At 63.3% G+C, this 14,957-nt stretch overlaps 4 non-coding genes across 4 annotated transcripts; all 4 read left to right on the top strand.

Moving 5' to 3' along the window:
- Positions 1-2,328: 2,328 nt before the first annotated feature.
- Positions 2,329-2,447, top strand: LOC142862084 (5S ribosomal RNA). The gene has a single exon (XR_012913230.1). It is a non-coding gene; the product is annotated as a 5S ribosomal RNA (ribosomal RNA).
- Positions 2,448-6,245: 3,798 nt separating this feature from the next.
- On the top strand, positions 6,246-6,364 carry LOC142862083 (5S ribosomal RNA). The gene has a single exon (XR_012913229.1). It is a non-coding gene; the product is annotated as a 5S ribosomal RNA (ribosomal RNA).
- Positions 6,365-10,152: 3,788 nt separating this feature from the next.
- LOC142862082 (5S ribosomal RNA) lies at positions 10,153-10,271 on the top strand. Its single transcript, XR_012913228.1, has one exon. It is a non-coding gene; the product is annotated as a 5S ribosomal RNA (ribosomal RNA).
- A 3,797-nt stretch (positions 10,272-14,068) lies between these two features.
- LOC142862081 (5S ribosomal RNA) lies at positions 14,069-14,187 on the top strand. The gene has a single exon (XR_012913227.1). It is a non-coding gene; the product is annotated as a 5S ribosomal RNA (ribosomal RNA).
- Positions 14,188-14,957: the final 770 nt, after the last annotated feature.

The following is a 14,957-nucleotide window of genomic DNA, read 5'->3' as shown; positions in this document are numbered from 1 at the left end:
CGGCCAGGCCCGTCACTGTCCTGGGCCCCCGCCTGACCGGCTCCTCCCCGCCCGGCCGGTCACCGTCCTCTGCCCCTGCCTGACACGCTCCTTCCCGCCCGGCCTCTCACCGTCCTCGGCCCCTGCCTGACCGGCTCCTCCGTCGCCTGGGCCTTCCAAGGGCTTGGTGTGGACGCTGCTTCCAGGAAGCCCTCCAGAAACCCGGCAGCAGGGTGGCCGCAGCAGTCTCCAGCAGCCGTCCCTAAGTCGCGTGAGTGCGGGGGACGTGCCCCCGCTGTGCCGCGGGGGCCCAGCCTGGTGTCTTCCCTGAGGCCCTGCGGCTGCCGGCTGGGCTGCCGCTCCCCGCAAGGGGAGAGCCGCGGAGGTGGGGACCGCCTCCTGATGGGGACGTACACGCAGCTCTCCACGTCGGATTCCGGGGCTCTCTGTCCTGCCCGAAGGCCCAGCTGGCCTGCGGGTCCTTAGAGTGGCAAAAACCTCCGAAAACTGAGACTGAGGGTCCGGTGGGTGTCTGCACTTTTGTGCTGGGCACCCCAGGGAGGCCCGGGGGCTGGCTGGACAACGTGGTCTGCTGGGCGGGGGGGGGGGGGGTGTTGGAGGAGCAACTGATGCCCTTTGCACTTTGGGTAGCAAGAGTCTGAGGTGTCTCTGAGCCCTGTGCCCTGTGGGGGCGGGGCGGGGGGGAGGAGGAGGAGGAGGAGGAGGAGGTGGGAAGGGCCGGGGCCTGCAGTCCTGTTCCCGGGGTGGCACGGCAAGTGGCTTCTTCCACAGGCTGCTTGGCCTGGGCTCCCTGCACCTGGGCCTTTGGAGGACCGGCCCTGTGCTTGCCAACACTTCCTGCAGGGACCCAGAGCTGGGAGGTGGCATCTCTCAGCCCTGGGTCGGGCAGAGCCCCAGCGGGCCATGCCCACAACCTCTCTCAGCACCGGTCCCCCAGAAGGCTCCTTTGGGACCAGGATTCTCTTGCGGTGACTCTTTAAGGTCTGGCCCCTGGATGGAGGGGCACCAGGAGTAGAGGAGCAGGAAGGGGAAGGGGGTGGCCATGCGAGGGGACACTTTGAGGCCAAGTCCCAGCTTCAGCCTGATCCTCCTGGGAACCCCGCTCTGAGACAAGGAGCCGGGCTTCGCATTCCCACAGCAGCCAGTCGTGGGCTGAGGACACCTGGGGCGTTGGGAACTCCCTGGCTTCTCCTTGGTTTAACATCTAGAGCTGCTTGTGAATCGCGCCGCCACACACACCAGAGTGCAGGTGTCTTCCGCACAGACTGCGGGCCTCGCTCTTCTGAATGCCGCTAGCTCGCCACCCACCCACGGGTGAACCTGGTCAGGGTGCTTTCTCTCAGGGGCAGACTCTTTTCCGGGCGGGCTACCGGTGTCTCTGTTTGCTCGTTTCTTTCTTCCATTTCGGGAAAGTCTTCCTTGCTGGGTGTGGAAATCTCCTATGCCTTCCCTCGCCTATTCTGTCAGCTTTAAAATTCTCCTTCAGTTGCCACCCTCACAGATGGATTAGGAAACTCTTTCCGGTGCACTCATTAGTGAAATGACCTCCAGGAAGCTGGAATCCAATATCTAATGGCCGATTTTTAGCGAGTCCACACGCCAGGGTGGTCGGGGTCCAAAGCAGCCCCGGCCAGGCCCAGGCCCCTTGGACTGGGCCACAGGAGGACACGGAGGAGGGTCCCGGCCCCCACGAAGCGGTGCCGGCAGTTCTCCACGGGCTTGGGTGTTTTCCAGAGGTAGGAGATGGAGGGGACTGATTTCTTCAGCGCCCCCCAAACCACGCCACCCCACCCCACCCATGGGACACATCCCCAGAGAGAGACGCCCCAGACACTGGCTGTGCCCCAGCCCTGGCCCGGGGGAATAGGCGGCAGCCCACCCACAGGGCGAGGGGGGGGCGCAGCTGAAAGGGGTTGTGGGGGAGGGCGGCCCCTGGCTGGGGTCAAAGGGCGAGCGTCCCGCGCGTGCGCAGTCAGCGGCAGCGACGCGCTGGGGGTGGGCAGCGGGTAGGTGAAGGAGGCCGGGCGAGGAGACGAGGGGGGCTGGGAGGGCTCCACCTTGGCGAGTCCAGCCGTGGAGGCGCATCTTGTGTGAGTGTGAGTGAGTGTGAGTGTGTGTGTGTGTGTATAGAGAGACAGCCCCCCACCCCGCCCCGCCCCGCCCCGCCCCGCCCATCACCCCCGTCCCTGGGAGCCCGCGGGACCTGGCCAGCGAACTCAACCGGCCCGGCCCGGCCCCGCCCGGCGCGGGGCCTGGGGCGGGAGGCGGCGGCGGGGAAGCCCAGAGAGGCTCGGCTTCTCGAGCGGGGCAGGGGCGCCCTCCGCCGCCGTCTAGGGCCACACCACCCTGAACGCCCCCGATCTCGTCTGGTCTCGGAAGCTAAGCAGGGTCGGGCCTGGTTAGTACTTGGATGGGAGACCGCCTGGGAATACCGGGTGCCACAGGCTGCTGCTTTTTTTTTTTTTTTTTTTTTTGCCTCTTGTTCTGTCCCCTTTCTGGGAGCGCGGCGGCGGCCCGGGGTGGGGGTCACCCCCACCCTCAGCGCCCGCGCGGTGCCTGGCGCCCCAGCCCGCACCGTGGGGCCTCCTCTTGTCCCAAGCCGCGACACCGCCGCCACGCGGCAGCATGCGTGGCATCTGGACTGTCAGGTCTCAGACCAAAGGTCTGCTCTGTGGGAACCGACACGCTGGAGGAAACCTTGAGAGTCTGAGAGGGGAGGGAGTTCCAGAAGAAGGCCAGGATGTCATTTTGAGGGAGTATGTGACCAGAACTCGTCCCGTTGCTTTTGGGGTTCTATGGGCTACACGCAGGAATCTTTGGTGGTGGCACCTGATGTTGGGGGATCCGGAGTCACACCCAGACCTGCTCCACAGGCCTCCTTTTACTTTTCTCTTCGGATTCATTATTTTTAAAAAGTGTCTCTTACCTCTAGGATTGCATTTTCTTTTCTCTCTCTTTTCAAGCAGATGATGGGAGTACAAGTATTCAGGTGACATGTGTTGCCCGTGCCGCCCTCCCCACTGTGTTCTTTTTTTTTTTTTTTTGAGACAGAGTCTCGTTTTGCTGCCCAGGCTAGAGTGAGTGCCATGGCGTCAGCCTAGCTCACAGCAACCTCAATCTCCGGGCTCAAGCAATCCTGCTGCCTCAGCCTCCCGAGTAGTTGGGACTACAGGCATGCACCACCACGCCCGGCTGTGTTTTTCTATATATATTAGTTGGCCAATTAATTTCTTTCTATTTTTAGTAGAGACGGGGTCTCGCTCTTGCTCAGGCTGGTTTCGAACTCCTGACCTGGAGCAATCCGCCCGCCTCGGCCTCCCAGAGAGCTAGGATTACAGGCGTGAGCCACCGCGCCCGGCCCCCCCTGTGTTCTTATTCATATACCTCTCATGTTGTTCCAGCGTATTGTGGGGGTACCAATGTTAAGGTCGGGTGCCTTGCCCTCTCCAAGCCTCCCCCCTCGGGTCAGAGCTTCAAGTGCGCCCATCCCCCAGTCGGTGCGCACCCACCCCATGCCTAATGGATGTGTATGCCCCTCCCCTCCCCCCACCCGCCCGCCCGACACCCACCCGATGAAGGTGATTCCTCTCTGTCCACTTAGGCGTCCATCCGTTCGTACCAATTTGCTGGTGAGCGCGCTCACGTGGTGCTCGTGTGTCCATTCTTGGGATACTTGGCTTACTGGAACGGGTTCCAGCTCTGGCCAGGAGAACACGAGAGGCGCCCTCTCACCGCTGCTCCTCACAGCCGAATGGCACTCCGTGGTGTCCACGCGCCACATTTTATTGATGCACTCCTGGATGGATGGGCACTCGGGTCGCTTCCACGTCTTTGGGATTGTGAATTGTGCCCTAACTGTAACCCTAACCCTTACCCAGCCCGTCTCCTCTGCCCCTGCCTGACGCACTCCTCCCCGGCCAGGCCCGTCACTGTCCTGGGCCCCCGCCTGACCGGCTCCTCCCCGCCCGGCCGGTCACCGTCCTCTGCCCCTGCCTGACACGCTCCTTCCCGCCCGGCCTCTCACCGTCCTCGGCCCCTGCCTGACCGGCTCCTCCGTCGCCTGGGCCTTCCAAGGGCTTGGTGTGGACGCTGCTTCCAGGAAGCCCTCCAGAAACCCGGCAGCAGGGTGGCCGCAGCAGTCTCCAGCAGCCGTCCCTAAGTCGCGTGAGTGCGGGGGACGTGCCCCCGCTGTGCCGCGGGGGCCCAGCCTGGTGTCTTCCCTGAGGCCCTGCGGCTGCCGGCTGGGCTGCCGCTCCCCGCAAGGGGAGAGCCGCGGAGGTGGGGACCGCCTCCTGATGGGGACGTACACGCAGCTCTCCACGTCGGATTCCGGGGCTCTCTGTCCTGCCCGAAGGCCCAGCTGGCCTGCGGGTCCTTAGAGTGGCAAAAACCTCCGAAAACTGAGACTGAGGGTCCGGTGGGTGTCTGCACTTTTGTGCTGGGCACCCCAGGGAGGCCCGGGGGCTGGCTGGACAACGTGGTCTGCTGGGCGGGGGGGGGGGGGGGGGGTTGGAGGAGCAACTGATGCCCTTTGCACTTTGGGTAGCAAGAGTCTGAGGTGTCTCTGAGCCCTGTGCCCTGTGGGGGCGGGGCGGGGGGGAGGAGGAGGAGGAGGAGGAGGAGGTGGGAAGGGCCGGGGCCTGCAGTCCTGTTCCCGGGGTGGCACGGCAAGTGGCTTCTTCCACAGGCTGCTTGGCCTGGGCTCCCTGCACCTGGGCCTTTGGAGGACCGGCCCTGTGCTTGCCAACACTTCCTGCAGGGACCCAGAGCTGGGAGGTGGCATCTCTCAGCCCTGGGTCGGGCAGAGCCCCAGCGGGCCATGCCCACAACCTCTCTCAGCACCGGTCCCCCAGAAGGCTCCTTTGGGACCAGGATTCTCTTGCGGTGACTCTTTAAGGTCTGGCCCCTGGATGGAGGGGCACCAGGAGTAGAGGAGCAGGAAGGGGAAGGGGGTGGCCATGCGAGGGGACACTTTGAGGCCAAGTCCCAGCTTCAGCCTGATCCTCCTGGGAACCCCGCTCTGAGACAAGGAGCCGGGCTTCGCATTCCCACAGCAGCCAGTCGTGGGCTGAGGACACCTGGGGCGTTGGGAACTCCCTGGCTTCTCCTTGGTTTAACATCTAGAGCTGCTTGTGAATCGCGCCGCCACACACACCAGAGTGCAGGTGTCTTCCACACAGACTGCGGGCCTCGCTCTTCTGAATGCCGCTAGCTCGCCACCCACCCACGGGTGAACCTGGTCAGGGTGCTTTCTCTCAGGGGCAGACTCTTTTCCGGGCGGGCTACCGGTGTCTCTGTTTGCTCGTTTCTTTCTTCCATTTCGGGAAAGTCTTCCTTGCTGGGTGTGGAAATCTCCTATGCCTTCCCTCGCCTATTCTGTCAGCTTTAAAATTCTCCTTCAGTTGCCACCCTCACAGATGGATTAGGAAACTCTTTCCGGTGCACTCATTAGTGAAATGACCTCCAGGAAGCTGGAATCCAATATCTAATGGCCGATTTTTAGCGAGTCCACACGCCAGGGTGGTCGGGGTCCAATGCAGCCCCGGCCAGGCCCAGGCCCCTTGGACTGGGCCACAGGAGGACACGGAGGAGGGTCCCGGCCCCCACGAAGCGGTGCCGGCAGTTCTCCACGGGCTTGGGCGTTTTCCAGAGGTAGGAGATGGAGGGGACTGATTTCTTCAGCGCCCCCCAAACCACGCCACCCCACCCCACCCATGGGACACATCCCCAGAGAGAGACGCCCCATACACTGGCTGTGCCCCAGCCCTGGCCCGGGGGAATAGGCGGCAGCCCACCCACAGGGCGAGGGGGGGGGCGCAGCTGAAAGGGGTTGTGGGGGAGGGCGGCCCCTGGCTGGGGTCAAAGGGCGAGCGTCCCGCGCGTGCGCAGTCAGCGGCAGCGACGCGCTGGGGGTGGGCAGCGGGTAGGTGAAGGAGGCCGGGCGAGGAGACGAGGGGGGCTGGGAGGGCTCCACCTTGGCGAGTCCAGCCGTGGAGGCGCATCTTGTGTGAGTGTGAGTGAGTGTGAGTGTGTGTGTGTGTGTATAGAGAGACAGCCCCCCACCCCGCCCCGCCCCGCCCCGCCCCGCCCATCACCCCCGTCCCTGGGAGCCCGCGGGACCGGGCCAGCGAACTCAACCGGCCCGGCCCGGCCCCGCCCGGCGCGGGGCCTGGGGCGGGAGGCGGCGGCGGGGAAGCCCAGAGAGGCTCGGCTTCTCGAGCGGGGCAGGGGCGCCCTCCACCGCCGTCTAGGGCCACACCACCCTGAACGCCCCCGATCTCGTCTGGTCTCGGAAGCTAAGCAGGGTCGGGCCTGGTTAGTACTTGGATGGGAGACCGCCTGGGAATACCGGGTGCCACAGGCTGCTGCTTTTTTTTTTTTTTTTTTTTCTTGCCTCTTGTTCTGTCCCCTTTCTGGGAGCGCGGCGGCGGCCCGGGGTGGGGGTCACCCCCACCCTCAGCGCCCGCGCGGTGCCTGGCGCCCCAGCCCGCACCGTGGGGCCTCCTCTTGTCCCAAGCCGCGACACCGCCGCCACGCGGCAGCATGCGTGGCATCTGGACTGTCAGGTCTCAGACCAAAGGTCTGCTCTGTGGGAACCGACACGCTGGAGGAAACCTTGAGAGTCTGAGAGGGGAGGGAGTTCCAGAAGAAGGCCAGGATGTCATTTTGAGGGAGTATGTGACCAGAACTCGTCCCGTTGCTTTTGGGGTTCTATGGGCTACACGCAGGAATCTTTGGTGGTGGCACCTGATGTTGGGGGATCCGGAGTCACACCCAGACCTGCTCCACAGGCCTCCTTTTACTTTTCTCTTCGGATTCATTATTTTTAAAAAGTGTCTCTTACCTCTAGGATTGCATTTTCTTTTCTCTCTCTTTTCAAGCAGATGATGGGAGTACAAGTATTCAGGTGACATGTGTTGCCCGTGCCGCCCTCCCCCCTGTGTTCTTTTTTTTTTTTTTTGAGACAGAGTCTCGTTTTGCTGCCCAGGCTAGAGTGAGTGCCATGGCGTCAGCCTAGCTCACAGCAACCTCAATCTCCGGGCTCAAGCAATCCTGCTGCCTCAGCCTCCCGAGTAGTTGGGACTACAGGCATGCACCACCACGCCCGGCTGTGTTTTTCTATATATATTAGTTGGCCAATTAATTTCTTTCTATTTTTAGTAGAGACGGGGTCTCGCTCTTGCTCAGGCTGGTTTCGAACTCCTGACCTGGAGCAATCCGCCCGCCTCGGCCTCCCAGAGAGCTAGGATTACAGGCGTGAGCCACCGCGCCCGGCCCCCCCTGTGTTCTTATTCATATACCTCTCATGTTGTTCCAGCGTATTGTGGGGGTACCAATGTTAAGGTCGGGTGCCTTGCCCTCTCCAAGCCTCCCCCCTCGGGTCAGAGCTTCAAGTGCGCCCATCCCCCAGTCGGTGCGCACCCACCCCATGCCTAATGGATGTGTATGCCCCTCCCCTCCCCCCACCCGCCCGCCCGACACCCACCCGATGAAGGTGATTCCTCTCTGTCCACTTAGGCGTCCATCCGTTCGTACCAATTTGGTGGTGAGCGCGCTCACGTGGTGCTCGTGTGTCCATTCTTGGGATACTTGGCTTACTGGATCGGGTTCCAGCTCTGGCCAGGAGAACACGAGAGGCGCCCTCTCACCGCTGCTCCTCACAGCCGAATGGCACTCCGTGGTGTCCACGCGCCACATTTTATTGATGCACTCCTGGATGGATGGGCACTCGGGTCGCTTCCACGTCTTTGGGATTGTGAATTGTGCCCTAACTGTAACCCTAACCCTTACCCAGCCCGTCTCCTCTGCCCCTGCCTGACGCACTCCTCCCCGGCCAGGCCCGTCACTGTCCTGGGCCCCCGCCTGACCGGCTCCTCCCCGCCCGGCCGGTCACCGTCCTCTGCCCCTGCCTGACACGCTCCTTCCCGCCCGGCCTCTCACCGTCCTCGGCCCCTGCCTGACCGGCTCCTCCGTCGCCTGGGCCTTCCAAGGGCTTGGTGTGGACGCTGCTTCCAGGAAGCCCTCCAGAAACCCGGCAGCAGGGTGGCCACAGCAGTCTCCAGCAGCCGTCCCTAAGTCGCGTGAGTGCGGGGGACGTGCCCCCGCTGTGCCGCGGGGGCCCAGCCTGGTGTCTTCCCTGAGGCCCTGCGGCTGCCGGCTGGGCTGCCGCTCCCCGCAAGGGGAGAGCCGCGGAGGTGGGGACCGCCTCCTGATGGGGACGTACACGCAGCTCTCCACGTCGGATTCCGGGGCTCTCTGTCCTGCCCGAAGGCCCAGCTGGCCTGCGGGTCCTTAGAGTGGCAAAAACCTCCGAAAACTGAGACTGAGGGTCCGGTGGGTGTCTGCACTTTTGTGCTGGGCACCCCAGGGAGGCCCGGGGGCTGGCTGGACAACGTGGTCTGCTGGGCGGGGGGGGGGGTTGGAGGAGCAACTGATGCCCTTTGCACTTTGGGTAGCAAGAGTCTGAGGTGTCTCTGAGCCCTGTGCCCTGTGGGGGCGGGGCGGGGGGGAGGAGGAGGAGGAGGAGGAGGAGGTGGGAAGGGCCGGGGCCTGCAGTCCTGTTCCCGGGGTGGCACGGCAAGTGGCTTCTTCCACAGGCTGCTTGGCCTGGGCTCCCTGCACCTGGGCCTTTGGAGGACCGGCCCTGTGCTTGCCAACACTTCCTGCAGGGACCCAGAGCTGGGAGGTGGCATCTCTCAGCCCTGGGTCGGGCAGAGCCCCAGCGGGCCATGCCCACAACCTCTCTCAGCACCGGTCCCCCAGAAGGCTCCTTTGGGACCAGGATTCTCTTGCGGTGACTCTTTAAGGTCTGGCCCCTGGATGGAGGGGCACCAGGAGTAGAGGAGCAGGAAGGGGAAGGGGGTGGCCATGCGAGGGGACACTTTGAGGCCAAGTCCCAGCTTCAGCCTGATCCTCCTGGGAACCCCGCTCTGAGACAAGGAGCCGGGCTTCGCATTCCCACAGCAGCCAGTCGTGGGCTGAGGACACCTGGGGCGTTGGGAACTCCCTGGCTTCTCCTTGGTTTAACATCTAGAGCTGCTTGTGAATCGCGCCGCCACACACACCAGAGTGCAGGTGTCTTCCACACAGACTGCGGGCCTCGCTCTTCTGAATGCCGCTAGCTCGCCACCCACCCACGGGTGAACCTGGTCAGGGTGCTTTCTCTCAGGGGCAGACTCTTTTCCGGGCGGGCTACCGGTGTCTCTGTTTGCTCGTTTCTTTCTTCCATTTCGGGAAAGTCTTCCTTGCTGGGTGTGGAAATCTCCTATGCCTTCCCTCGCCTATTCTGTCAGCTTTAAAATTCTCCTTCAGTTGCCACCCTCACAGATGGATTAGGAAACTCTTTCCGGTGCACTCATTAGTGAAATGACCTCCAGGAAGCTGGAATCCAATATCTAATGGCCGATTTTTAGCGAGTCCACACGCCAGGGTGGTCGGGGTCCAATGCAGCCCCGGCCAGGCCCAGGCCCCTTGGACTGGGCCACAGGAGGACACGGAGGAGGGTCCCGGCCCCCACGAAGCGGTGCCGGCAGTTCTCCACGGGCTTGGGCGTTTTCCAGAGGTAGGAGATGGAGGGGACTGATTTCTTCAGCGCCCCCCAAACCACGCCACCCCACCCCACCCATGGGACACATCCCCAGAGAGAGACGCCCCATACACTGGCTGTGTCCCAGCCCTGGCCCGGGGGAATAGGCGGCAGCCCACCCACAGGGCGAGGGGGGGGGCGCAGCTGAAAGGGGTTGTGGGGGAGGGCGGCCCCTGGCTGGGGTCAAAGGGCGAGCGTCCCGCGCGTGCGCAGTCAGCGGCAGCGACGCGCTGGGGGTGGGCAGCGGGTAGGTGAAGGAGGCCGGGCGAGGAGACGAGGGGGGCTGGGAGGGCTCCACCTTGGCGAGTCCAGCCGTGGAGGCGCATCTTGTGTGAGTGTGAGTGAGTGTGAGTGTGTGTGTGTGTGTGTATAGAGAGACAGCCCCCCACCCCGCCCCGCCCCGCCCCGCCCCGCCCATCACCCCCGTCCCTGGGAGCCAGCGGGACCCGGCCGGCGAACTCAACCGGCCCGGCCCGGCCCGGCGCGGGGCCTGGGGCGGGAGGCGGCGGCGGGGAAGCCCAGAGAGGCTCGGCTTCTCGAGCGGGGCAGGGGCGCCCTCCGCCGCCGTCTAGGGCCACACCACCCTGAACGCCCCCGATCTCGTCTGGTCTCGGAAGCTAAGCAGGGTCGGGCCTGGTTAGTACTTGGATGGGAGACCGCCTGGGAATACCGGGTGCCACAGGCTGCTGCTTTTTTTTTTTTTTTCTTGCCTCTTGTTCTGTCCCCTTTCTGGGAGCGAGGCGGCGGCCCGGGGTGGGGGTCACCCCCACCCTCAGCGCCCGCGCGGTGCCTGGCGCCCCAGCCCGCACCGTGGGGCCTCCTCTTGTCCCAAGCCGCGACACCGCCGCCACGCGGCAGCATGCGTGGCATCTGGACTGTCAGGTCTCAGACCAAAGGTCTGCTCTGTGGGAACCGACACGCTGGAGGAAACCTTGAGAGTCTGAGAGGGGAGGGAGTTCCAGAAGAAGGCCAGGATGTCATTTTGAGGGAGTATGTGACCAGAACTCGTCCCGTTGCTTTTGGGGTTCTATGGGCTACACGCAGGAATCTTTGGTGGTGGCACCTGATGTTGGGGGATCCGGAGTCACACCCAGACCTGCTCCACAGGCCTCCTTTTACTTTTCTCTTCGGATTCATTATTTTTAAAAAGTGTCTCTTACCTCTAGGATTGCATTTTCTTTTCTCTCTCTTTTCAAGCAGATGATGGGAGTACAAGTATTCAGGTGACATGTGTTGCCCGTGCCGCCCTCCCCCCTGTGTTCTTTTTTTTTTTTTTTTTGAGACAGAGTCTCGTTTTGCTGCCCAGGCTAGAGTGAGTGCCATGGCGTCAGCCTAGCTCACAGCAACCTCAATCTCCGGGCTCAAGCAATCCTGCTGCCTCAGCCTCCCGAGTAGTTGGGACTACAGGCATGCACCACCACGCCCGGCTGTGTTTTTCTATATATATTAGTTGGCCAATTAATTTCTTTCTATTTTTAGTAGAGACGGGGTCTCGCTCTTGCTCAGGCTGGTTTCGAACTCCTGACCTGGAGCAATCCGCCCGCCTCGGCCTCCCAGAGAGCTAGGATTACAGGCGTGAGCCACCGCGCCCGGCCCCCCCTGTGTTCTTATTCATATACCTCTCATGTTGTTCCAGCGTATTGTGGGGGTACCAATGTTAAGGTCGGGTGCCTTGCCCTCTCCAAGCCTCCCCCCTCGGGTCAGAGCTTCAAGTGCGCCCATCCCCCAGTCGGTGCGCACCCACCCCATGCCTAATGGATGTGTATGCCCCTCCCCTCCCCCCACCCGCCCGACACCCACCCGATGAAGGTGATTCCTCTCTGTCCACTTAGGCGTCCATCCGTTCGTACCAATTTGCTGGTGAGCGCGCTCACGTGGTGCTCGTGTGTCCATTCTCGGGATACTTGGCTTACTGGAACGGGTTCCAGCTCTGGCCAGGAGAACACGAGAGGCGCCCTCTCACCGCTGCTCCTCACAGCCGAATGGCACTCCGTGGTGTCCACGCGCCACATTTTATTGATGCACTCCTGGATGGATGGGCACTCGGGTCGCTTCCACGTCTTTGGGATTGTGAATTGTGCCCTAACTGTAACCCTAACCCTTACCCAGCCCGTCTCCTCTGCCCCTGCCTGACGCACTCCTCCCCGGCCAGGCCCGTCACTGTCCTGGGCCCCCGCCTGACCGGCTCCTCCCCGCCCGGCCGGTCACCGTCCTCTGCCCCTGCCTGACACGCTCCTTCCCGCCCGGCCTCTCACCGTCCTCGGCCCCTGCCTGACCGGCTCCTCCGTCGCCTGGGCCTTCCAAGGGCTTGGTGTGGATGCTGCTTCCAGGAAGCCCTCCAGAAACCCGGCAGCAGGGTGGCCGCAGCAGTCTCCAGCAGCCGTCCCTAAGTCGCGTGAGTGCGGGGGACGTGCCCCCGCTGTGCCGCGGGGGCCCAGCCTGGTGTCTTCCCTGAGGCCCTGCGGCTGCCGGCTGGGCTGCCGCTCCCCGCAAGGGGAGAGCCGCGGAGGTGGGGACCGCATCATGATGGGGACGTACACGCAGCTCTCCACGTCGGATTCCGGGGCTCTCTGTACTGCCCGAAGGCCCAGCTGGCCTGCGGGTCCTTAGAGTGGCAAAAACCTCCGAAAACTGAGACTGAGGGTCCGGTGGGTGTCTGCACTTTTGTGCTGGGCACCCCAGGGAGGCCCGGGGGCTGGCTGGACAACGTGGTCTGCTGGGCGGGGGGGGGGGGTTGGAGGAGCAACTGATGCCCTTTGCACTTTGGGTAGCAAGAGTCTGAGGTGTCTCTGAGCCCTGTGCCCTGTGGGGGTGGGGCGGGGGGGAGTTGGAGGAGGAGGAGGAGGAGGAGGTGGGAAGGGCCGGGGCCTGCAGTCCTGTTCCCGGGGTGGCACGGCAAGTGGCTTCTTCCACAGGCTGCTTGGCCTTGGCTCCCTGCACCTGGGCCTTTGGAGGACCGGCCCTGTGCTTGCCAACACTTCCTGCAGGGACCCAGAGCTGGGAGGTGGCATCTCTCAGCCCTGGGTCGGGCAGAGCCCCAGCGGGCCATGCCCACAACCTCTCTCAGCACCGGTCCCCCAGAATGCTCCTTTGGGACCAGGATTCTCTTGCGGTGACTCTTTAAGGTCTGGCCCCTGGATGGAGGGGCACCAGGAGTAGAGGAGCAGGAAGGGGAAGGGGGTGGCCATGCGAGGGGACACTTTGAGGCCAAGTCCCAGCTTCAGCCTGATCCTCCTGGGAACCCCGCTCTGAGACAAGGAGCCGGGCTTCGCATTCCCACAGCAGCCAGTCGTGGGCTGAGGACACCTGGGGCGTTGGGAACTCCCTGGCTTCTCCTTGGTTTAACATCTAGAGCTGCTTGTGAATCGCGCCGCCACACACACCGCCGTCACACACACCCGAGCGCAGGTGTCTTCCGCACAGACTGCGGGCCTCGCTCTTCTGAATGCCGCTGGCTCGCCACCCACCCACGGGTGAACCTGGTCAGGGTGCTTTCTCTCAGGGGCAGACTCTTTTCCGGGCGGGCTACCGGTGTCTCTGTTTGCTCGTTTCTTTCTTCCATTTCGGGAAAGTCTTCCTTGCTGGGTGTGGAAATCTCCTATGCCTTCCCTCGCCTATTCTGTCAGCTTTAAAATTCTCTTTCAGTTGCCACCCTCACAGATGGATTAGGAAACTCTTTCCGGTGCACTCATTAGTGAAATGACCTCCAGGAAGCTGGAATCCAATATCTAATGGCCGATTTTTAGCGAGTCCACACGCCAGGGTGGTCGGGGTCCAATGCAGCCCCGGCCAGGCCCAGGCCCCTTGGACTGGGCCACAGGAGGACACGGAGGAGGGTCCCGGCCCCCACGAAGCGGTGCCGGCAGTTCTCCACGGGCTTGGGCGTTTTCCAGAGGTAGGAGATGGAGGGGACTGATTTCTTCAGCGCCCCCCAAACCACGCCACCCCACCCCACCCATGGGACACATCCCCAGAGAGAGACGCCCCATACACTGGCTGTGCCCCAGCCCTGGCCCGGGGGAATAGGCGGCAGCCCACCCACAGGGCGAGGGGGGGGCGCAGCTGAAAGGGGTTGTGGGGGAGGGCGGCCCCTGGCTGGGGTCAAAGGGCGAGCGTCCCGCGCGTGCGCAGTCAGCGGCAGCGACGCGCTGGGGGTGGGCAGCGGGTAGGTGAAGGAGGCCGGGCGAGGAGACGAGGGGGGCTGGGAGGGCTCCACCTTGGCGAGTCCAGCCGTGGAGGCGCATCTTGTGTGAGTGTGAGTGAGTGTGAGTGTGTGTGTGTGTGTATAGAGAGACAGCCCCCCACCCCGCCCCGCCCCGCCCCGCCCCGCCCATCACCCCCGTCCCTGGGAGCCAGCGGGACCCGGCCGGCGAACTCAACCGGCCCGGCCCGGCCCGGCGCGGGGCCTGGGGCGGGAGGCGGCGGCGGGGAAGCCCAGAGAGGCTCGGCTTCTCGAGCGGGGCAGGGGCGCCCTCCGCCGCGGTCTAGGGCCACACCACCCTGAACGCCCCCGATCTCGTCTGGTCTCGGAAGCTAAGCAGGGTCGGGCCTGGTTAGTACTTGGATGGGAGACCGCCTGGGAATACCGGGTGCCACAGGCTGCTGCTTTTTTTTTTTTTTTCTTGCCTCTTGTTCTGTCCCCTTTCTGGGAGCGAGGCGGCGGCCCGGGGTGGGGGTCACCCCCACCCTCAGCGCCCGCGCGGTGCCTGGCGCCCCAGCCCGCACCGTGGGGCCTCCTCTTGTCCCAAGCCGCGACACCGCCGCCACGCGGCAGCATGCGTGGCATCTGGACTGTCAGGTCTCAGACCAAAGGTCTGCTCTGTGGGAACCGACACGCTGGAGGAAACCTTGAGAGTCTGAGAGGGGAGGGAGTTCCAGAAGAAGGCCAGGATGTCATTTTGAGGGAGTATGTGACCAGAACTCGTCCCGTTGCTTTTGGGGTTCTATGGGCTACACGCAGGAATCTTTGGTGGTGGCACCTGATGTTGGGGGATCCGGAGTCACACCCAGACCTGCTCCACAGGCCTCCTTTTACTTTTCTCTTCGGATTCATTATTTTTAAAAAGTGTCTCTTACCTCTAGGATTGCATTTTCTTTTCTCTCTCTTTTCAAGCAGATGATGGGAGTACAAGTATTCAGGTGACATGTGTTGCCCGTGCCGCCCTCCCCCCTGTGTTCTTTTTTTTTTTTTTTTTGAGACAGAGTCTCGTTTTGCTGCCCAGGCTAGAGTGAGTGCCATGGCGTCAGCCTAGCTCACAGCAACCTCAATCTCCGGGCTCAAGCAATCCTGCTGCCTCAGCCTCCCGAGTAGTTGGGACTACAGGCATGCACCACCACGCCCGGCTGTGTTTTTCTATATATATTAGTTGGC

This window comes from Microcebus murinus, chromosome 18 (assembly GCF_040939455.1).
Source record: "Microcebus murinus isolate Inina chromosome 18, M.murinus_Inina_mat1.0, whole genome shotgun sequence".
Classification (NCBI taxonomy): domain Eukaryota; kingdom Metazoa; phylum Chordata; class Mammalia; order Primates; family Cheirogaleidae; genus Microcebus; species Microcebus murinus.
This window is presented reverse-complemented; position numbering and strand designations above follow the sequence as displayed.